Source organism: Topomyia yanbarensis, chromosome 3 (genome assembly GCF_030247195.1).
Source record: "Topomyia yanbarensis strain Yona2022 chromosome 3, ASM3024719v1, whole genome shotgun sequence".
NCBI classification, from domain to species: Eukaryota; Metazoa; Arthropoda; class Insecta; order Diptera; family Culicidae; genus Topomyia; species Topomyia yanbarensis.
The window spans coordinates 199,063,001-199,081,422 of NC_080672.1; the positions used below are offsets into that span (position 1 = coordinate 199,063,001).

At 46.5% G+C, this 18,422-nt stretch overlaps 1 protein-coding gene across 5 annotated transcripts in view; it reads right to left on the reverse strand.

Moving 5' to 3' along the window:
- Window positions 1-18,422, reverse strand: part of LOC131690892 (aryl hydrocarbon receptor) — a 1,300,655-nt gene that overhangs the window by 771,451 nt on the left and 510,782 nt on the right. The window contains exon 1 of one of the 5 annotated variants that reach the window (XM_058976966.1): window positions 744-903. The exons of the other annotated variants lie outside the window; for them this stretch is intronic. The gene's annotated coding sequence lies outside the window, so the exon portion shown is untranslated. Of the gene's footprint in view, window positions 1-743; window positions 904-18,422 lie in introns of those variants that run through there. 5 annotated transcript variants of the gene reach the window in all.

Below are 18,422 nucleotides of genomic sequence, written 5' to 3' on the forward strand. Positions count from 1 at the left end.
TTAATTCCGCATGTATGTAATGCAAGCCTTCGGAAACGTCATTTCTAAATATTTCTAAAAATTTGTTAATTAATAACGTTTTCACTTCAATTTTCCTACAAGTTATTTATTTGAATATAATGTAATGCTATGCCTCTCTAACAGCTGGCGGCTAATGTTTATATTTGTTTCGTATGTTTTTAAATGTTAAGCACTATCCTAACTAAAAAAAATTATACACGAGCTTTAACCCATATAGTGCCACGATTCCACACATTGTTTGGATGATACCCTAAACAGGTCGTTAGGCGCGTAAATCATACGATGTTTATTGTTTATTTGAAAGTATTTGATCTTCTATTTCGACAAATCTCGTGATCGATCTGCAACGCACAGGAAAATTTCAAAGCTCAAAGCTTGAACAGTTCTACAGTTAAATCCATAAGGCCTTGCCGTCACCTAATTGAATTGTATATCAGAATTGAAAATCGTTCAAATTGTAGATGAATTTGCATATACATACGAATAGACACCAATCTCAAACAATTAACTGACATAGAGCACAAGACCAGTTATAAGTATGAATTCGAGCCATATCTTTAAAATACTATAATTCCAACTGATAGTCTTCTAACATCATTAAACTCAGGTAGTGATAATCTCACAACGAACAACTGAAAATGCAGCTTATATTTATCTGTAGCACACCTATCATGTTTCGGAGGTTCCAACAATATCTAACCAAGCTGCTTGGGGTGACGAACCTGAATCTCCATTGGGCGTTAGTTCTGCTTTGATGGTTTTGCGTTTGTCCCTTAAATTTCATTGTTCCGTAGTACCCATCCTTAGCATCAAATTCCGAGATCACCTGTACTGGACCAATGCTGAAAAATACAAGACATACTATAAAGAAAACAGTCTATTTTACTAATACATTCATATACTTATCTGAAGACCAATACTGTTTGTGTATAAACCTTTTCCTATAAACCTTCCTGCAAATACAAATGATTAGGTTAATTGAGAATATTAAATATTAATTCGAAATTTTACCTTCTTTGCTATTGCCATTTTTAATAAACTCGGAAAAACTGCGAAGAGTTGATGATATTATTTTTACCAGTGTTGTCAAATTGAAATCTGTGTTCGTATCTATGAAATCCTTCTAGAATCTGTAATTCTTTAAATAAAATACAAAAATATGATAGATTTTGAAATAAATTTACACGCCACCGAAAAACTACCTAAAATTGAATACTTTTGACTAAATCTCGTGGTATCGTGCAGGAAGGTAAAATTAGGTAAACCGTGTTGAATGTAGTTTCCATTTAACTGCGGCAAAAATTATAACTCAACCTTGAGTTTAATTTACTTAAATTTAAGTTGAATTTACCTAATTTTGAGTATACCCCAAACAATTCAAAAGTAACTTACTGCACGGAAGACCTCGACTGATGTGATTTTTGTTTGAGGCGAAACTGAGTCAGTTCCTAACCCCAACTGCTGTCAAAATGTATGAACTGACAGCGGTTAAGGTTAGAACCTGACCCAGTTTTAGGTTCAAGCGAAATCGCCATGAGTCGAATCTCTCGTTTTGTTTTAGACAACACTAATAAGTGCGAAAGTGATGCACAACTCAAAAGTACCTAAATTTAACTTAAAAGAACTTATTCTGTCGGTTGTTTTACTTTTGCGTGTATAATATAACCGAAAAATATTTGAACAGGCAACTCTGATTTATTTCTTTTTCCTTTCAGAAAAAGTCAAGCTCCTAGGGTAAATGGTCTATATTAACATCAGCACACCCATTTGAAGAAAAATGACGAAGGCGAACGATTAGAATTTTCTCTCGATCGAATACAAGCCGCTTATTAAAGACAGATTTGGAAATGTAAAGATTCAGGAACAAAATCAAAGATATTGATATTGATTTAAGATAAGGTGACCATACGTCCTGGTTTCCTAGGACATGTCCTGGTTTTGCATTGACTGTCCTGGTGTCCTGGGAAGTAGAGGAAAATACTTGATTTGTCCTGGTTTTTATCCTGTAAGCCTAATATATTTCTATATTTATTCAGTCTTCGCTTTTCACTATGCTCCAGATCGCAGTTACGACCGACCGCCACCATAACTGCAACGTATACTCATCCTCAATCTGAATGCGACAAACAAAACTTAATACAGTCGAATCTCCCAATTGTACTTTCCGATGTTTAGGTAGGTAGGTAGAATGGAAAAAAATCAGTTTGCTTCTGAAACCGAACATGTACGAACCTGAATGCGCTGTGTCACGAGAACGAATGACGAGGGAAACGAACCAAACATTTCATTCATCGTGACAGGCATGAATTGAATTTTGTTTTCTTTCAAGTTCACGCAGGGATGTCCATTTTTTCAAGCTAGGGCTCAAATTGATATTATTTACACCAAGCTATCCGCCAGTTTTCATATAACAATCAATTAAAACGGAGAAATTTTTGGTAACAACGGAACGGTTTTGCAGCTCTCAAATCGAGAGATAATGGCTGTCATTGGAGATTTCCAGGCATAGTACAGGGAAGCTACTTAGGATCGCTGATGTTTCTGATTTATGTCAATGTCATGTTTTTAGTACTGAAAACTCCTCGGTGGTCCTGCACAGACCATCTCAGCATGAAACGTTTGCTGATGGTGGTGTAGCAAGAACTGCCTTGGTGTAAATCTGAAAAAGTTCTTGGTGATCGAATTCCGACGAGACTTTCTGGCAGAGCTCATCCTCCCCGACTCCCAGAACCTTTTTACAATCGAAGCTCTGCCTGCCAGACCCAGAACTTTTTAACTGCCGAAAACATGAAGAAAAGGCAATGCCGATTGAGAGGTAACGGGGAGAAGCGGGGACTGTCCTGGCATTTTACTCGCCTGATATGGTCACCCTAATTTAAGATCATTCCATTGACGGTGAAACGAATATGAGAGCTTGCACCCTACATAGCATTTGATTTGAGTATTCTGCGTTTTTCGCCATTTTATGTACTCTCAGGGGTTTAAAAATCTGTGCCAATCTGTTTCAAGGAAAACGTACAATTTTGTCTCAAAACAAGATGTGGCGACCTTTTTTTATTTTTTTGTTTTTGCGCGAAGCAAAAGCTAAGCGCAAGGTCATTAATTGAGAAATTTGTGTATTGTAAAAGAAAACTGTGGAAATCTGTGCATTAAAACTGAAAACTGTGCAGTTTTTGAAATCTGTGCAGCATATTGAAAACCTGTGAAGCACAATTTGTGCACCTGGCATCCCTGTGTATTCTTCTTGCTTTTCTTCAACAAACTTTTGTTGACAATTGTATAGAAATGGAACAATTCGAAAACGGACTTGTTAAGCTCCTCATACACATATTATAGGTGATGAAACCAGAGACGCCCGTTGAAATAGACCTGCGGATGCAGCCGAAAAGCCGATCAAACCCCAATATGTATCATCTCTATACTATACATATGTTATGTTGTTTATTAAGGCTTTAACCAACTGGCTATTCGCTTAACTGCCATAATCATATATTCGTCCCATGTTCCATGAGACTGACTTGCGATTATGGGCCTATATCACCGACGAACCGACCTGACAGAGGCATTCGAAAAGTGTCCCATACAAAATAACGATTGTTTTGAAATGAAGCGATCACTACTTTCAAACTACGACAGATCGCTCCGCCATGTTCGAATCTGAGCAGGCTTCTCGATAAGTATATTGATATTACAGAAGGTGTGCAATTCCCTCAGCTGCGTATGTAGTGGTAATATGCATCAAAAACGTATTCAGAACTCATTGAAAGTGCATGTATTCTGTTACTTTTTTGCTTGTAACGGACAGTTTTGTTAAATAATACATATATAGGATAACGAAAAGCTGAAAAAACGATCTTCAACATGCCAAAAAAGGTTTGTTCGTTCTAGCATACCTGGTACAACGTCGATACACCGTGGTTTTTGCGTACTGTTGTGTTATTGACGAAGACTACCACGCGAACCATTATACAGATGTCGCTAGTGTAACAACGTATTTTAATTTTAATGTAGAATACATTTAAGCTTTCAATATAGGGGTCCCGTTTCAAAATATCGGCTGCGGCGCCGCGTCAGATTTTGAACGTTAATAACTTTTATCATACTTAACAGAATGATTTGATTTTTAGGCCAATTTGTTGAAAATATGTTCCTCTATGCTGTATTAAAATTTGAAGTATGTATAACATGCACTAATAACAAAAAATGTGCTTGAAAAAATCTTTCGAAAACGACTCGGGAAAGTGAAAATTTTCAGCCCTTCCCGCACAGAGTCGTCACTATGGTGGACCAACCGAACAATAAAATAATGAAAAGTTTATTTATAGGTCCACTACCTGTTTGTTCCTATGATTATTCGCATTGGGTTGCTTGACGAGAGCAGTTGGTGGGGGAAAGACGGCATATTCCTTTGGTTAGGCCATTAGAAGCCGGACGGAAAGGAAAGGCTCATGCACGGCACAAGAACGAGCGAGAAAACGATAGTAGTGCATAATAGCGTGATTATATAAATATCTGTCGGTCGGTTTTTCTCATCATTCGTATTCGTTCTAGCACTAGCAAGCAGCCAGTCCACCGAAGGAAAGCAGTTGGCGATGACGACGGTCGGAAAAAGTGCCCCAGCTACTGGTGACTCATCGCAACCCGATCAGGAACTATCGCCCTGCAAGAATTTCGCCCCAACTAAAGGGCAACAGAGCAACTAATTTGTAGGCTATCGTTCCAGCGTCTGGGTCGTGAGATTGTGCAGGACTGCAAAGCCGAGCTACGCTTACAAAGCTCAGTCGTAATGATGCCCCGAGAAGCCAACGATGCCTACTTGGTCGGTTTGTTCGAGGATGCAAAATAGTGCGCCAAGCGCATAACTTTCAGGCCAAATACATTAAACTGACTCACCGTGTCCGCGGGAAGTGCGTCTGAATTATGCTCCCGCAATAAAACAATAAACGGTTCGTTACAGGACCAATTAATTGTGTTCTAATAAGAGTTAAACTGAAATTTACATTTTATGGTGTATAACAAATAATTTTCAAAAAGCTATATAAGAAATACGATGTGTGGAAAGAAAGAAAGAGAATTTAAATTATCCTCTCTCGCTCGTTTTCGTGCACTGCTTTTCCATTCCTTTCTGCTGCTAATACCATCATAACTAAAACGAATGTGCGTATTCTTCCACCATCCCATGGCCAGTGTTGCCACAATTGCATGTCGCTATTACAATTTGAATTATTTTATTGATCCTCTCTAGTATTGATAAAATATAGAACGTGCAAAGTACACTAGTCGCATGCTTTTATTCGAACTATTTGGCAGCCTCCGTTGATTAACTGCATAAATCGATTTGTTTGTGCAGCTTCTTGCTAGTAGCAAACTAAATAGCCTTTATCAGCGCTAACAAATAACACAAAAGAATTTAAATTTGTGAAAATCTTTTCCTTCCTTCTTTTCAAATCTGCAACATTCTTTGAAAATATTGTTGGAATGTTGTTATTGAAAAACTGAACATGCAAGTTTACTAGCATTGGCCACTAGATTGAAGGCGATGGAAAGACAGAATAATCGTTTTGGTTATGCTAGTATTAGTAGCCGAACGGAAAGGCACAGGAATGGCACGAAAACGAGCGAGAGAGCGATAGTAGTGCTTTCTCGTGTTTTCATATATGAATATTGGTCGGTCGGTTTTTCTCATCATTCGTATTCGTTCAAGCACTAACAAGCAGCCAGTCCACCGGAGGAAAACAGTTGGCAATAATGACGGTCCGCAAAAGTGCCCCAGGTACTGGTGGCCCATCGCAACCAACTACCGATCAGGAATATATATATATATATATATATATATATATATATATATATATATATATATATATATATATATATATATATATATATATATATATATATATATATATATATATATATATATATATATATATATATATATATATATATATATATATATATATATATATATATATATATATATATATATATATATATATATATATATATATATATATATATATATATATATATATATATATATATATATATATATATATATATATATATATATATATATATATATATATATATATATATGTGTCTCAGGGAACGGGTTTGGGCTGTCATCACCCGACCCGCTAAAAACCACTGCTCTTGCCCAGAACCTGATTCCTCCCCGGCACTACCTTGCGGCATTACTTCGGAGAGGGGTTTTTATGTGCATAGCACACACTCTAATTCAACTACTTACTAGTTCGTTTCTTCCGCAGGGTTACAGCCCCACTCCTCTACTCACCACCAATTCTCTACCATCCACACAGTGACAAGTTCTGCATGGCAGTCGGAAAGCTGGCTGTGAGTCGAGGCTTAGTACTCCTCCCCTACGAGTACAGTCTAGGCGGCAAACTTCAGACTGTCTAATTCACCGAGCCCTTCGACTCCCTTTTGCCAGTTAGCACCGCAACTCCCTTCTCGCATAATTCAGCGCCGTTTACTCATTGAGCACCAGACTTGTTCGCGAACTACTCGGTCTAGTCCCCGACGATGGACCTAGCCTATTCCGACGGAGAATTCCCCGGCGAGAGAAGTTCTCCCGAAACCGAGCCAACCAACCAGATGTCGAGGTCAGTTCGGCGATTCCGGTGGAGCAGGGCGTCCGGTTCGCTGATGCCCCGACGACCTGCGACTGGTGGTATTTCGTCGCAGTCTACTCAGTCTAGTCCCCGGCGGTGGATCTAGCTTACGCCGATGGAGAGTTCCCTGGCGAAGGAGGCTCTTCCGATACCGATTCTTTTTTTGTTTTGGCACCACAATTTCTTGAGCCCTTTGGCTTCCTCTCGTTTCGTTTCGCTCTACTTTCCCGATAAGCTATTCAGCTCCCGCCCTCACTTGTTCGCGAACTACTCAGTCTAGTCCCCAACAATTGATCTAGCCTATTCTCCTGCAAGCGAGCGGTAGATTTCTCCTGATTCCGATGTTCGTTTTTGTGAGCCATTTAGCTCTCCGCGTCGTCCCGATCTGCTCGATCTAGTCCCCGGCGGTGGATCTAGCCTACTCAACGGGCCATACAGTAGGTGCTGAGGTCTATCCGGCGATTCCGGGTGGAGCGTAACTTCCGGTTCACCAGCGCCCCAACGACCCACTGCTAGCTCTGCGACGCGGTCTACGCGGTCTAATCCCCGGCGGTGGATCTAGCCTACTCACGAGCTACCCGGTAGGATGTCGAGGTCGGTTCAGCGATTCCGGTGAAGCTTGACGTCCGGTTCCCAGGCGCACCGACGACCCAACTTGGTGCTACGTCACGTACTACTCAACTGGTCCCTGGCGGTGGACCTAGTTTACACAGTTGGAGAGTTCCCCGGCGGTGGAATTTCTCTCGAAACCCGATTTGCGGCTTCTTGCTGGTCTCTTCGCCACTTCCTCTGCAGCTCGGAGAGTATGCTCGAGACCACTCTGTTGACAGCGTCCCAGGTATGTTCATCACGGCACATCTCTTCGACGATATTGTCCACTGTCATACCAGGTATACCCCTACGAACTTCTTTGAATCTAGGGCATTCGAATACCACGTGTTCCGGTGTCTCCTGCACAGTCGCACACTCCGGGCAAAGGGGTGACGAAGCATGTCCAAACCGATGCAGGTACTTCCGGAAGCATCCATGCCCGAACAAAAACTGCGTCAAATGGAAGTTCACCTCTCCATGCTTCCTATGTACCCAGGCCGATACATTTGGGATGAGTCGGTGAGTCCACCTTCCTTTCTCCGCATTGTCCCACTCCTGTTGCCATTTAGCCAACGAGTCCGCTCGAACCAGTCTCCTAGTGTTACGTGCATTTCTCCGCTGATAGTATTCCACGTCCTCCGCCAGGGTAATGCAGATGGAGATCATCCCGGCGATAACGCATACTGCCTCCGACGATATTGTTCAGTAGGCACTCGCGACTCGTACCGCCATCAGTCGGAATGTCCTGTTTAGCTTTTCACGGTTCCGCTTGGTTTTCAGCGCAGCCCTCCAGGCAGGAACCCCATATCGGAGTATCGATGACGAAACATTAGATAGCAGACGTCTCGTGCTGCTTCTCGGACCACCGACGTTTGGCATGATTCTCGCTATTGCGTTCGTTGCCTTCGCCGACTTTTCACAGGCGTAATCAACATGGTTGTTGAAACTCAACCGGTCGTCGATTATAACTCCCAATTGCTTCAATGCACGTTTCGATGCAATCACGTGCCCTCCGACGTCGATCTGCATCCGTTGAACTGATCTGCAGTTGCTGACCAGCAACACCTCCGTCTTGTGGTGAGCTATTTGCAACTTGACCCCGTTCATCCAGCTCTCGATCGCGTCTATTGTCTCCATCACCGACACCTCCACTTATTCGAGTGTCTCACCCATCACCGTTAGTGACACGTCGTCCGCAAAACCTACGATTTTCACTTTCCTAGGCAGCTGCAGCGTTAAGACGCCATTGTACATCCCGTTCCAAAGGGTTGGACCGAGAATGGAGCCCTGAGGAACGCCCGCTGTGACACGCAGTGACTTCTGTCCTTCGCTCGTCTCGTACAGCAGCACTCTGTTCGCCGTCAATGATGGACTACAGAATGTGACGTCGATGATAGACTCCCTCCCGTCTCTCCGAAATGTGCTAACAGAGCCTTCATTGCACAATCGTAGCTCTAGCTTCGCTAGAGCTTCCTGCAGGATACACCCTCTTGTGTTGGTTACTCTACTGCCCCATTCCACAGCCCAGGCGTTGAAGTCACCACCAATGACTACCGGCTTCCGATCGATCAACTGCTCGGTTAACTGCTCCAGCATTAGGCTGAACTGCTCTACTGTCCACCTTGGGGGGCGTAGCAGCTACATACGAAGATGCCGTTGATTTTGGCTATCACGAAACCCTCGTATGAACGTTCTACAGCTTCTTGGATGGGGAATCTTCCCATTACTTGTATCACAGGTTCCTGATCTATCCGCCACCCAGTTACCGTTATTAGGAGGGACTTGATAAGGCTCTGCGATCAAAGCGACATCGCACATAGTTTCTGTCGTAGACTGCCACAACAGTTGCTGTGCGGTATCACAGTGATTCTGGTTTATCTGGTTCACCTCCATCACCGTTGACCTGCAGTCGCCTTCTTGTAGGCTGGGCATTTAAAGCCACCCGTCTGATGGTCGTTTCCTTCCGCTGCGGTGCAAAGCAAGCACTTCGGCCTCTGCGTGCAGTCTCTCGCAAGATGGCCCGTCTCTCCGCATTTCCAGCACATCCCGGATCCAGCACATGTCCGGGCCTTTGCAAGCCCCTGCTAAATGTCCAAAGCCTAAACATTTGAAGTATTTCTCCGCTTGTTTATTTACTCGTGGGGTGGCTCTCAGTAGGCATCTCGACCATCCAACTGTAACTTTACCTACCTCCAGCGCCTTGTCTGCAGCGGTTACCGGTAAACGAATCATCGCTGTCTGCGTTCCTCCGTATCCCTTCCTTAACCGGATCGTCATGTGCACCTCGCCCAGTTTGCACTGCTGCTTCATAGCACCTCTCAGCTCGTCTTCCGTCGTTATTTCGTCGAGGTCCTTGCACACAATTACCATCTCCGGGCTTAAGGCTTTAACTTCTGCCTTTCCACCTATTGATTTAGTTATAGTCTCCTGCAAGGCAGAGCTACTAGTCGTTGTATTCTTCTTAAGCTCGAGGAGCATCTCATTTTTTGGGTACGCCTGACTCTTAACACGTTTTCCCCCAAATCTTTCAGCTCCGGGTCCTCTCTGACCTTTTTGAGCAGTGCTGCGTACGTAGTCTCGTCATTTGCTTTGACGAGCACGGCTTCTCCCTTAGGCGCCTTCTGACGAGCCGAGGGTTCTGATTTCCTCTTCTGCTCCCCTTTTCGCTCCTCCTTCTTTTTTGCTGTTTCCCGCGTTTCTCCTTCCGACCTACAACGCTACTCCAGCTTTCACCCTGTAAGGTGGCGTCCTTTCCTTCGGCAGCAACAGCGTCCTCGAGCGTCTGCCTCTTTGACCCGCCTGGTCTTTCGTCTCCTGGCGAGGATCTTGTCCTCTTTGGGGTTATGGGAACTGGCGTGTTCTTCACTCCAATCTGCCTCTCCTTACCCTGTTTCGGAGGGGCTAGGAGGATAGTGGCCTTAGCCGACGCCGATGCTCGCTCAGCTGAATCTGCCCTCTACGTTGCCTGCTGCATTTATATCGGTTGCTTGTTTTTTCTCCATTTTATTGGGTCCCAACTCCGGGCCGCTATCTCCACTCGCTGCACATGGTCACCTCTCGCGATCCCATGATTATCTATGCTGCCAAAAAGCAGCAGTGAGGTCATGCAAGGGTTGACACTATCCATCATGGGGAGTAGTGTTCAGAGCCGGATCGGCGTAAATCGGGAATGCCTCAACCGAACCTAGTACCACCAACCAAATGATGGCGAGTATCGAACGTACCCGGAGACCTGCCAGGGTTTTGTTGGGACGGAGGCAGCCATGCTGTTAGCCCACTCGCCATTTCAAGTCGGTGTCATCCTTCCTAACTCAGGGAGTAGAACAGCACGCCTGTCAGTCCAAAGTCGCCATCCTATTCGTTATCCGTGTCCTGTCCGTTGACGTTCGCCATGGCCAGTGTACCATAATCAGGATGTTACTGGCGTCGATCCTGATGTGCCGGTTGGCACTCCGGTTGGGCTAGAGTGCTTTTATTGCCTAGATCTTAGACTATTGGAATCTTAGGATCTTAGCAGAAGCGGCACAGACTCGCTTCGTCGGAGCTGCTTTCGGAGTTATGGTTTTTTTTAGAGGTTTAGAAGAGCCCAATCTTAGCCCCACCATATCCTAGCATAGCTCCCCAACTCGCAGTAGGGCCGTGGGGGGGGAGGGTTAGACTCCTGTCCTTCCTGTCCCTGCTGCCCCCAATGTGTGTGTATGTGTGTGTATGTATGTGCGTATGTGTCAAATAATGTCACTCATTTTTCTCAGAGATGGCTGGACCAATCTGCCTAAACTTAGTCTCAAATGAAAGGTGCATTTAGCATCAAAAATAAACATTCTATTTTTAATTTTTCCTATAGTTTATATGAGAAATTTCTGTGTGGCTGCACTCTGAAACCCGTAATTCCGGAACCAGAATTCCGCTCGATCCAAAATTCAATAGCAGCCGATGGGAAGGTTGCACCTTTCATTTGAGACTAAGTTTGGGCAAATCGGTCCAGCCATCTCTGAGAAAAATGAGTGACATTATTTGACACATACGCACATACATACACACACATACACATACACACACGCATAAAGACTTTTTCCGATCTCGACGAACTGAGTCGAATGGGATATGACACTCGGCCCTCCGGGCCGGGATTAGGTTGACGTTTTTCAGAGTGATTGCATGACCTTTCTATATGAGAAAGGCAAAAATGTTCCAAAATCCAAAAAAGTGAATTTTTATCAATTTTTTTTTCGAGTTTGCATCAAATCTCGACGTTTCATGCACCTTGAACACATTTAGCATCAAAAATAAAAATTCTTTTTTTAATTTTTCCTATAGTTTATATGAGAAATTTCTGTGTGGCCGCACTCTGAAACCCGTAATTCCGGAACCAGAACTCCGCTCGATCCAAAATTCAATAGCAGCCGATGGGAAGGTTGCACCTTTCATTTGAGACTAAGTTTGGGCAAATCGGTCCAGCCATCTCTGAGAAAAATGAGTGACATTATTTGACACATACGCACATACATACACACACACATACACACACACACACATACACACACGCATAAAGACTTTTTCCGATCTCGACGAACTGAGTCGAATGGGATATGACACTCGGCCCTCCGGGCCGGGATTAGGTTGACGTTTTTCAGAGTGATTGCATGACCTTTCTATATGAGAAAGGCAAAAATGTTCCAAAATCCAAAAAAGTGAATTTTTATCAATTTTTTTTTTAGTTTGCATCAAATCTCGACGTTTCATGCACCTTGAACACATTTAGCATCAAAAATAAAAATTCTTTTTTTAATTTTTCCTATAGTTTATATGAGAAATTTCTGTGTGGCCGCACTCTGAAACCCGTAATTCCGGAACCAGAACTCCGCTCGATCCAAAATTCAATAGCAGCCGATGGGAAGGTTGCACCTTTCATTTGAGACTAAGTTTGGGCAAATCGATCCAGCCATCTCTGAGAAAAATGAGTGACATTATTTGACACATACGCACATACATACACACACATACACACACACATTGGGGGCAGCAGGGACAGGAAGGACAGGAGTCTAACCCTCCCCCCCCCCCCACGGCCCTACTGCGAGTTGGGGAGCTATGCTAGGATATGGTGGGGCTAAGATTGGGCTCTTCTAAACCTCTAAAAAAAACCATAACTCCGAAAGCAGCTCCGACGAAGCGAGTCTGTGCCGCTTCTGCTAAGATCCTAAGATTCCAATAATCTAAGATCTAGGCAATAAAAGCACTCTAGCCCAACCGGAGTGCCAACCGGCACATCAGGATCGACGCCAGTAACATCCTGATTATGGTACACTGGCCATGGCGAACGTCAACGGACAGGACACGGATAACGAATAGGATGGCGACTTTGGACTGACAGGCGTGCTGTTCTACTCCCTGAGTTAGGAAGGATGACACCGACTTGAAATGGCGAGTGGGCTAACAGCATGGCTGCCTCCGTCCCAACAAAACCCTGGCAGGTCTCCGGGTACGTTCGAAACTCGTCATCATTTGGTTGGTGGTACTAGGTTCGGTTGAGGCATTCCCGATTTACGCCGATCCCGCTCTGAACACTACTCCCCACGAAGGATAGTGTCAACCCTTGCATGACCTCACTGCTGCCTTTTGGCAGCATAGATAATCATGGGATCGCGAGAGGCGACTATGTGCAGCGAGTGGAGATAGCGGCCCGGAGTTGGGACCCAATAAAATGGAGAAAAAACAAGCAACCGATATAAATGCAGCAGGCATGGTGAATCCGTTTGCCAGAGGTGGGTTGGTGAGGTCACCACCACCAGTAGTAGCTGAAGTCATCCAGCAAGAGCAGGAGGAGGGGAAGCCGAAGCATCAACAACAGCAGCAACAAAAACAGCCGGAGCAGAGCGGAAGGAGCTACACCCCACAAACGCCAAAGGTAGTGGTAGCGAGGCACTTGGTGGAGGAGCTCCACAAGTTCATGGACACGAGAAACAATGTCCACAAAGACATTAAGGAGATGGTCATCAAAATCCGGAAGGCGCTACTGTCTGCCGTAAAAGAGTACGATACGGCAACGCAGAGGGCAGATTCAGCTGAGCGAGCATCGGCGTCGGCTAAGGCCACTATCCTCCTAGCCCCTCCGAAACAGGGTAAGGAGAGGCAGATTGGAGTGAAGAACACGCCAGTTCCCATAACTCCAAAGAGGACAAGATCCTTGCCAGGAGACGAAAGACCAGGCGGGTCAAAGAGGCAGACGCTCGAGGACGCTGTTGCTGCCGAAGGAAAGGACGCCACCTTACAGGGTGAAAGCTGGAGTAGCGTTGTAGGTCGGAAGGAGAAACGCGGGAAACAGCAAAAAAGGAAGGAGGAGCGAAAAGGAGAGCAGAAGAGGAAATCAGAACCCTCGGCTCGTCAGAAGGCGCCTAAGGGAGAAGCCGTGCTCGTCAAAGCAAATGACGAGACTACATACGCAGCACTACTCAAAAAGGTCAGAGAGGACCCGGAGCTGAAAGATTTGGGGGAAAACGTGTTAAGAGTCAGGCGTACCCAAAAAAATGAGATGCTCCTCGAGCTTAAGAAGAATACAACGACTAGTAGCTCTGCCTTGCAGGAGACTATAACTAAATCAATGGGTGGAAAGGCAGAAGTTAAAGCCTTAAGCCCGGAGATGGTAATTGTGTGCAAGGACCTCGACGAAATAACGACGGAAGACGAGCTGAGAGGTGCTATGAAGCAGCAGTGCAAACTGGGCGAGGTGCACATGACGATCCGGTTAAGGAAGGGATACGGAGGAACGCAGACAGCGATGATTCGTTTACCGGTAACCGCTGCAGACAAGGCGCTGGAGGTAGGTAAAGTTACAGTGGGATGGTCGAGATGCCTACTGAGAGCCGCCCCACGAGTAAATAAACAAGCGGAGAAATACTTCAAATGTTTAGGCTTTGGACATTTAGCAGGGGCTTGCAAAGGCCCGGACATGTGCTGGATCCGGGATGTGCTGGAAATGCGGAGAGACGGGCCATCTTGCGAGAGACTGCACGCAGAGGCCGAAGTGCTTGCTTTGCACCCCAGCCGAAGGAAACGACCATCAGACGGGTGGCTTTAAATGCCCAGCCTACAAGAAGGCGACTGCAGGTCAACGGTGATGGAGGTGACCCAGATAAACCTGAATCACTGTGATACCGCACAGCAACTGTTGTGGCAGTCTACGACAGAAACTATGTGCGATGTCGCTTTGATCGCAGAGCCTTATCAAGTCCCTCCTAATAACGGTAACTGGGTGGCGAATAGATCAGGAACCTGTGATACAAGTAATGGGAAGATTCCCCATCCAAGAAGCGGTAGAACGTTCATACGAGGGTTTCGTGATAGCCAAAATCAACGGCATCTTCGTATGTAGCTGCTACGTCCCCCCAAGGTGGACAGTAGAGCAGTTCAGCCTAATGCTGGAGCAGTTAACCGAGCAGTTGATCGATCGGAAGCCGGTAGTCATTGGTGGTGACTTCAACGCCTGGGCTGTGGAATGGGGCAGTAGAGTAACCAACACAAGAGGGTGTATCCTGCAGGAAGCTCTAGCTAAGCTAGACGTACGATTGTGCAATGAAGGCTCTGTTAGCACATTTCGGAGAGACGGGAGGGAGTCTATCATCGACGTCACATTCTGTAGTCCCTCATTGACGGCGAACATGAATTGGAGAGTATGCGAAACGTATACGCATAGTGACCACCAGGAGATTCGCTACCGTATCGGTCAACGGAACCTCGCGGCAGTACAGAGAAGAGTGACCGGCGAACGAAAGTGGAAGACGAAAGCCTTCAACAAAGACCTCTTTGTTGAGGCACTTCGGCCGAATGGCGGGACCGAGAACGTGGATGCGGCTGACCTAACAAGAAGGATTATGGCGGCTTGTGACGCCACAATGCCGCGAAAACTGGAACCACGCAACAAACAGCGTCCAGCTTACTGGTGGAACGAGACGCTTAGTTCGTTACGCGCTGCTTGTCTCAGAGCCAGAAGGCGGGCCCAAAGAGCAAGGTCGGAGCCAGATAGAGAAGAGCGTAAGGCAGCGTTTCGGGAAGCTAGGGCCGCTTTAAAACAGGAAATCAGACTTAGCAAGTCAGAGTGCCACAAGGAGCTATGCCGAAAAGTAGACGCCAATCCCTGGGATGACGCATACCGAGTCGTGATGGCGAAAATGAAGGGTCCGACGACGCCAGCCGAAATGTGTCCGAGCAAGCTGAAGATAATCGTCGAGGGTCTTTTCCCGAAGCACGATCCAACTATATGGCCACCGACATCGTACGGTGAAGAAAAAGGAACAAGCACGGATCGGCAAGTGACTAACGACGAGCTAGCAGAAGCATCGAAGCGCCTAAAATCAAAGAAAGCCCCTGGTCTGGATGGAATACCAAACGTGGTACTGAAAGCTGCGATCCTGGCATATCCGGACATGTTCAGGATAGTGATGCAGAAGTGCCTAAATGAAGGCAACTTCCCCGAAATGTGGAAGGTCCAGAAGCTGGTGTGGCTGCCGAAGCCAGGGAAGCCACCTGGCGACCCGACCTCGTACAGGCCCATATGCCTGCTGGATACACTCGGAAAACTCCTGGAAAGGATCATTCTTAACAGGTTGACGAAATTCACGGAAGTTGAGCGCGGACTGTCCAAGATGCAGTTCGGTTTCCGCAAAGGAGCATCGACAGTGGATGCAATTTGGATAGTGCTCGAGAGTGCTGAGAAGTCATCTAAACAGAAGCGAAGAGGAGATCGATACTGCGCTGTGGTCACGATAGATGTGAAGAACGCGTTCAACAGTGCCAGCTGGGAAGCCATCGCTGCAGCGCTGCATAGAATGAGGGTTCCCGACTATCTATGCCAGATCCTGAAGAGCTACTTTCAGAGCAGAGTGCTGCTGTACGAGACGAGCGAAGGACAGAAGTCACTGCGTGTCACAGCGGGCGTTCCTCAGGGCTCCATTCTCGGTCCAACCCTTTGGAACGGGATGTACAATGGGGTCTTAACGCTGCAGCTGCCTAGGAAAGTGAAAATCGTAGGTTTTGCGGACGACGTGTCACTAACGGTGATGGGTGAGACACTCGAATAAGTGGAGGTGTCGGTGATGGAGACAATAGACGCGATCGAGAGCTGGATGAACGGGGTCAAGCTGCAAATAGCTCACCACAAGACGGAGGTGTTGCTGGTCAGCAACTGCAGATCAGTTCAACGGATGCAGATCGACGTCGGATGGCACGTGATTGCATCGAAACGTGCATTGAAGCAATTGGGAGTTATAATCGACGACCGGTTGAGTTTCAACAACCACGTTGATTACGCCTGTGAAAAGTCGGCGAAGGCAACGAACGCAATAGCGAGAATCATGCCAAACGTCGGTGGTCCGAGAAGCAGCACGAGACGTCTGCTATCTAATGTTTCGTCATCGATACTCCGATATGGGGTTCCTGCCTGGAATGCTGCGCTGAAAACCAAGCGGAACCGTGAAAAGCTAAACAGGACATTCCGACTGATGGCGGTACGAGTCGCGAGTGCCTACAGAACAATATCGTCGGAGGCAGTATGCGTTATCGCCGGGATGATCCCCATCTGCATTACCCTGGCGGAGGACGTGGAATACTATCAGCGGAGAAATGCACGTAACACTAGGAGACTGGTTCGAGCGGACTCGTTGGCTAAATGGCAACAGGAGTGGGACAATGCGGAGAAAGGAAGGTGGACTCACTGACTCATCCCAAATGTATCGGCCTGGGTACATAGGAAGTATGGAGAGGTGAACTTCCATTTGACGCAGTTTTTGTCCGGGCATGGATGCTTCCGGAAGTACCTGCATCGGTTTGGACATGCTTCGTCACCCCTTTGCCCGGAGTGTGCGACTGTGCAGGAGACACCGGAACACGTGGTATTCGAATGCCCTAGATTCAAAGAAGTTCGTAGGGGTATACCTGGTATGACAGTGGACAATATCGTCGAAGAGATGTGCCGTGATGAACATACCTGGGACGCTGTCAACAGAGTGGTCTCGAGCATACTCTCCGAGCTGCAGAGGAAGTGGCGAAGAGACCAGCAAGAAGCCGCAAATCGGGTTTCGAGAGAAATTCCACCGCCGGGGAACTCTCCAACTGTGTAAACTAGGTCCACCGCCAGGGACCAGTTGAGTAGTACGTGACGTAGCACCAAGTTGGGTCGTCGGTGCGCCTGGGAACCGGACGTCAAGCTTCACCGGAATCGCTGAACCGACCTCGACATCCTACCGGGTAGCTCGTGAGTAGGCTAGATCCACCGCCGGGGATTAGACCGCGTAGACCGCGTCGCAGAGCTAGCAGTGGGTCGTTGGGGCGCTGGTGAACCGGAAGTTACGCTCCACCCGGAATCGCCGGATAGACCTCAGCACCTACTATATGGCCCGTTGAGTAGGCTAGATCCACCGCCGGGGACTAGATCGAGCAGATCGGGACGACGCGGAGAGCTAAATGGCTCACAAAAACGAACATCGGAATCAGGAGAAATCTACCGCTCGCTTGCAGGAGAATAGGCTAGATCCATTGTTGGGGACTAGACTGAGTAGTTCGCGAACAAGTGAGGGCGGGAGCTAAATGGCTTATTGGGAAAGTAGAGCGAAACGAAACGAGAGGAAGCCAAAGGGCTCAAGAAATTGTGGTGCTAAAACAAAAGAAGAATCGGTATCGGGAGAGCCTCCTTCGCCGGGGAACTCTCCGTCGGCGTAAGATAGATCCACCGCTGGGGACTAGACTGAGTAGACCGCGACGAAATACCACCAGTCGCAGGTCGTCGGGGCATCAGCGAACCGGACGCCCTGCTCCACCGGAATCGCCGAACTGACCTCGACATCTGGTTGGTTGGCTCGGTTTCGGGAGAACTTCTCTCGCCGGGGAATTCTCCGTCGGAATAGGCTAGGTCCATCGTCGGGGACTAGACCGAGTAGTTCGCGAACAAGTCTGATGCTCAATGAGTAAACGGCGCTGAATGATGCGAGAAGGGAGTTGCGGTGCTAACTGGCACAAGGGAGTCGAAGGGCTCGGTGAATTAGACAGTCTGAAGTTTGCCGCCTAGACTGTACTCGTAGGGGAGGAGTACTAAGCCTCGACTCACAGCCAGCTTTCCGACTGCCATGCAGAACTTACCAGTCTGTGTGGATGGTAGGGAATTGGTGGTGAGTAGAGGAGTGGGGC